The 6,094-nt window shown below is 45.0% G+C and overlaps 1 protein-coding gene across 1 annotated transcript in view; it reads left to right on the top strand.

Moving 5' to 3' along the window:
- PACS1 (phosphofurin acidic cluster sorting protein 1) overlaps window positions 1-6,094 on the top strand; it is a 190,278-nt gene that overhangs the window by 114,304 nt on the left and 69,880 nt on the right. The window lies entirely within an intron of this gene.

The raw sequence follows: 6,094 nt of genomic DNA, 5'->3' as shown, positions 1-6,094 counted from the left end.
TATATCCTTCCCTTCAAGGCTCAGGGGTCCAGGATTATCTTCTGTGTCTGTGTTAATTGGTGTCCCTTTTCTTTGTTGAAGAGGGTCTGTGCAGTCTTTCTGCCTAGTCCGCCATCTTGCTGGAACCTCCGAAATGTTTTATTCTTTTATCTCTTTTTCTATGTTCTGTTTTGTTGAACAAATTGACCATTAATCGTTTTTAGGTCCTAGTCAGATTCCACTGTCCAGCTCATCTTTAGAACTTTATCAGTTTTTGTGTTTCCATTCTTGTAGCTTTCAGTTATATAGTCCTTGTCTAGTAATTTCTTATTGAATGCCAGACATTGTAGATAAGAAAAATGGCAGGCGCTCTGGTTGATGGCCTTGCCCTCCAGAGGGCTTCCTCCTTCCTCTGCTGTGATCACCTTCGTGCAGTCAGGGACCGTGCTCAGCAGAGGTTGGGTTTGTAGCTCTGACAGGACTTGGTCCACTAGACTCGTTTTGCCCCAGCCCTCCAGAGTTTTCAGCTGAGACCTTGTGGGTTCTCTGGATCCCCTTACTTGAGGGATCCCAAACTGTTTGTCTCACAAAACTATTTTTGATTAGGTTTTTATTCACTGCCTCATTCAGCCTCAGAATTCACCAGATGTTCCAAGAGGGAAACTGGCAGTGTGCTTGAAGCCCCTCCAGGTCTGTGCCAACAGTCGTGCTGCTGTCTTTCCTGTAGCAGCAGTCCTCCAAGAATGCAAAGCCCAGATCCTCTGCCTCCTTCCGAGACCTACCCAGAATCGGTCAGTTATTGCAAAAGGCAGCTCCTCTCTCTGAGGTTCTCTTCTCTTGGCCCTTTCTAGTCTCACTGCCTAGAAGCTTTCTCCTACGTACAGTAGATAATTCTGTGTCTTAGTTGACGTTTCTAGTTCTTCTTGGCAGGAGTGCAGTTCTGCCACGGCTGCTCCGTCCTTCTCTGACGCGGGAGTCCTCCTCCTCCTCCTCCTGGAAGCTTCAGAACAGTGAGAATTTTGTGATCTCGTATCCTCTTGACACTTAGAGTGCTGCCTAGTGGGCCCATAAGAAAAGTAGAGTGAATTAAGGCACCCAGGTATCCAGGCCCCTTCTTTTATATTTAGATCTGCCCTATGTTCGTTGTTTTTATTAAATATTGAGTACTTTATTACATATTGAGTAGTCACATAGGAATAATTAGAAAACATATGTAATATATAAAGAATCATAACAAATACCCAGGAACACACCACCCAACATAAGAAAACTAATGTTACTACTTTTGGAGTTCCTTGTGTGTGCCTCTCTTTTCAGCCCTTTTCCCTCCCTGTCAGAGATAACTGCTTCCTAACTTTATCATTCCCTTGAGTGTTCCTCTTCCTAAAAAATAGATTGTTTAGTGTTACATGTTTTGAACTGTATGCACATGGAGCCATACTGCATCACTCATTTTCTCTGGTGTGTAGTACTCCATGGTGTGTGTGTGTGTGTGTGTGCACATACTGATGGGGTGTTTGTGCTGTTCACTCGTTGTTTGTGTTGGTTTGTTTCTTGGACTTTGCAGTACTGCTGTGAACATTCTTATGCATATCTGCTGGTGGGTTATATCTGTCCATGTTGAAGTGTGACACATTAAAACAGAAATGTTTAAAATCGTTCCTTTTGGTTGTTGTTTGGTGCCATTGAGTTGCTGTAACTCGTAGTGACCCTTTTTGCACAGCAGAACCAAACACATCCCAGTCCTGCGTCATCCTCACGATCATTGCTGTTTGAGCTCATTGTTGACTTAATTCATTAAAATAATAATATTGGCCTATTATATATTAACATTTTTATTAAAGACGAGACTTAAAAAAAAAGTGTGAGGAGGGTGGTGTTGTTTTTCGTTTTTGCAAATCTCTTCAATGTCTAGCTTGATAAAAGGCAGCTGAGTTCTCACACCTGCTCTGCATTCGGTCTCGTGCGGTATCCCACAATAGTGGGAAACCTCACTGTACACTAGAGAGAAGAAGACCAAAAAAGGAAATTACATCTTAGAATTACTTTGAAAATAAGTTTAACCTCAACCTCTCCCCCTGCCTCCAGAAAAGTGTCTCGGGAACTGCCACGGGTCCCAACATCCTTAGAGAACTGCTGCCCCAGGGTGCATCCATAGAGCAGGCCACAGGGGTGGGCGCCTCTCCCGCATTTCCAAGTAAGGCCAAATACGTTCCCAAGCAGGAAGCTGTAATCTGTCCTCCTACCAGCGGTGTATCATTGTTCTAATCATCATTCCACATCCCCATCAACACTTGGTGCTGTCAGGTTGATCATTTTTTCCAGTCCTGGTGAGAGTGAAATAGTATCTCACTGTGGTTTTGTGTAGGCTTTCTGGTGGTGTAGTGGATAAGGCATTTTGGTAGCCAGAAGGTCAGCAGTTCAAACACACTAGCCACTCCATGGAAGGAAAGTGGGGGCAGTCTGCTTCTGTAAAGATTTCCAGCCTCAGCAACCCAGTGGGGGTCGCTATGATCAGAATCGACTCAATGGCAGTGAGTTTGTTCTGGAGGTTTGATTTGGATTTCCTAAGTACTCATTTGTTAATGACTTTGAGTGCCTTCTCATCTGCTTGTGGGCTGTTTGTTCTCTTATCTATTAAGGGCCTGTCCAGTGTTTTAGCTATAGCTCAAATTTCATTCTACCTTATAAAGTGAGAGAAAGTGTTTTTCATTTTCCCATGCAGAAAATTCTAGAATGGGCAGAAATGTTCTAAGTTATGTTGGAACGAGCCAGTAGTTGTCACTTTTATTGCAAAAATAAACTATGCTGAGTGGCTGAAAAGGGGGAGTTTACGTCTAACCTGTGTTTCTCTGTTCACGGACAGTCACATCCGACAGCTGGGTGATCGAGTGCCCCTCAGCACGCCCCTTGCTTCTGCTTTTTGTTCAGCTCTGAGCTTTTTCTCATCCTCTGGTGCACTCCACTTGAGCAGGGCCTAGTTTCATCTGATTCTGGGGAGGCAGCGACGGACGAGGGAATCCTTTTCCTCTTGTCCTTTCATTTCATTGTGAGATCCCTCTCCTCTGTTTCCGTCAGTCCCCCTCTGCCAAGCTGTGCTGTTTGGAATAATTTGCTTTAATAAGAAGTTGCTTTATCTTCTTTTATTTTTTACGTTTATTGTGGTGAAGACATGCACAATACATTTGCTAACATGGCAGTTCTGCGTTACAGCTCAGGGACGTTGATGGTATTCTTCCTGCTGTGCCACCAGCGCTGCCCTCCTTTTCCAGAATAGCCCAGCGCCATTGCCATGGACTCAGTGCCTCCCCTCCTCCTACCCCTGGTAACCACTAAGAATCTTTGGTTTATATGTGGGTGTTCATGTATTATGTATGTATATATACCTTAGTTAATTGTTTCACAGAGTCAGAATTATGCTATTTCCTATGAGATGGTAAAATCAATAAGTACATGTCACTTGTGTGATATCAGAGCTCACCTCATGTAACTTCAGAGCAAGAGAGAAGAATCAAGGTACCATCAGCCCAAGGCTGATTGCTATGAGGTGGAAGTCAGACATACCGCCACTCTCCACCCTCTTTAATTCTCTGGCTTTCTCTACTTCTCTGGGTTCAGTAATTTGTTGCAGTGGCCACATAGAACTCACAGACCATATCATGATTATGGCTTTTATCAGGGAAGTTACAGGTTACAATTCAGGATCAGGATCAACTTGGAAGTAACAGGAACAACTCAAGATACAGTTCTTCTGCTGTATGGAAAGTGAATTTGCTTTGTAAATCTTCACCCAAATCACAATTAAAAAAAAAAAAAAAAAAAGATACAGATCTTCCATCAGGACAAATGCTTCTTGGCCGTGCCCACAGGCAGCTTCTGTCGCTCAGCCCTCGCTCTCAGCCTAGCCTCTGCCCTGCTCGAGCAAGTGTTCCAAAGCTCTTTAGCTCTGCCAGCAAACCCTGGAGGTACCCAGTCCACCTGCAAGCTTCCTGCTCACAGGCTCTCAGCTCTCCCACTCCGTGGGTGGAAAGCCCACCATGTCATCTCACCCTGGTCTCCTACCTCCTGCTGTGTCACACTGCTGCCACCTACAGTGTTACCACTGTCTCTCTCCTGGGTCTAGTTAGTTCTCAGTGCAGGGACCCTGGATCCAAAGGTCCTACACCGCTCCTGGCTCTTCTCTGAATGGTAGTGAGGTCCCACCACCCCGGCCTCAGGGATTGGCTCCCTTTAAGCCTAGCAGAATGGCAGAACTGACCAATCTCGTGCAAGGATTCCCTGTACTTTATTTGCATGATCCTGCCCCCACAAGGGTTCCGTGCACCTTATTTGCATTACCAAAACTGACCAATCACTTTCATGGGCCACAAGCACTTTATCTGCATAATCCCACCCAGTCATCTCGTGGGAGCTTCAAGTCCCCATAGTTAGAAGGGCCATATAATAGTAATTCACTGTACCACAGTACATATTCAAGTAACTTCAAAAGCAGTGAAAGTACACTGCTCAGAAACTGACCTTTCCATGTTACAGTTACTGAAGCTTATCCAGACTTCTACAGGTACCCTGTTAAAATTGAAAAAATTTTTAAAATGAAGAGTTACTCTCACAAAAAAAATCAAAGACTTTCTTTCCCATATGTGTGTGTGTGTTTGTTTCCCCTATGATTTGCTCTTTACACTGATAAGTGCTATTCTAGGGAGAAGACGGAGCCTTTTTTCCCATCTTATGACCAAAGAACTAAAGGGAAGAGGACGGGATCTTGCTCAGATGACCCAGCAACTTCTTAGTATCACAAAGGGCTAACCCAGCTCACTTGACTCCAGTCCAGCATTTATCTGCTCTGATCCTAAAAGGACCATCCATTTGAATCAGCAGCTGGGCTCAGATCCTGACTAAACAGAGCTCCACATCTGGATCTTTGTTTTGTACCCTCCCCCATCTTTTTTCTCCCCCTTCTTTCCATGAACAGCTACTTACAGTTCATGGATATCCTGCTAGAAAGGAGAGGGGAAATGGAATCTGACCCTTTCTCTGTTAACTAGGCTCTAGTTATGATTTGAATGGGAATGAGTTTGAAACAGCTGATAAATGCAGGTTGTAGGTCGTTTGTAGGTATCCTGTAAGGGGATAGTATCTTAAAGTCAAGCACAAACTCGAATAATCTAGAACATTTCAGAAAAGTCTTGCCATATTTTTGTTTTGTTCTCTGCCCAGTTGCTAAGTAGCCTGATTCTTTCAGATTTAGTCAACTGGGAACTAAAGAACACCATTTCTTGAGAGAAGTTTGTTTCAAATGCTGTGTCCTCGCTGGAGCCTAGCCCAGTTACTCAAGATTTCTCTTTATGTGATTTAGTATTTAATTATGCAGTGTTACATTTGTTGCCTAATTGTTTGATATTCTTCCATCCAGGTCGTAAACTGCTCAGAGGCAGGGATTGTGCCTGTGGTTTTCTGTGTAGCTCACAGCCCCTAGCTTAGAGCTAAGGCCAGAGGAGCAGCATGGTAGAGGATTGGGGGAGAGCCCACAGGGGAGAAGGTCTAACCCAACTCAGGTTCCAGCAGCATTTCTCTGACTTTGTCCTTCCTGCTGATGAGGACATTCCCTGCAAGGGCTCACGCCTGTGACACATAGGAGGGAAGGGGCCTGGAGTGCAAGGAGTCAGGATAAAGGCCAGGTCCCTTAGAGTAGTTCCCTCACCAGTCTTACTCGAAGGAAGTCCGTAAAACAGTAGGAATGGTAGTAGCATCAGAACCTGTCTAACTTCAGCATCAGCATAAAGCTGAGTCCCACAAAGTGGGTGTCAGTCACTGCTCCACCCTCCAACCTTTTTACCAGCTCTGACACCAGCCATCCCTTCCACGGCACTCCCTGCTTCTCTTCTGGGTTGATAATCCACTGCAGTGGCCACACAGAACTCACAGACCATACTTCCAGTTCAGTGGTTCATTAAGGAAGTGCAAAAATGGCATGGAGGCCACATGTTCTGACCTCCTCTAACCCTACAAGGGGAAGGCAGGATTACCAGCAGTAAACCAAAGGCCAGACATGCTGCCTCCCTCCAGCCCTTTCACCAACTGTTCCTCCCAAAGCACCCACCACCTCTCTCCTGGG

This window comes from Orycteropus afer, unplaced genomic scaffold (genome assembly GCF_000298275.1).
Source record: "Orycteropus afer afer isolate SDZICR_OR568_19922 unplaced genomic scaffold, OryAfe1.0 scaffold00130, whole genome shotgun sequence".
NCBI lineage: Eukaryota > Metazoa > Chordata > Mammalia > Tubulidentata > Orycteropodidae > Orycteropus > Orycteropus afer.
This window is presented reverse-complemented; position numbering and strand designations above follow the sequence as displayed.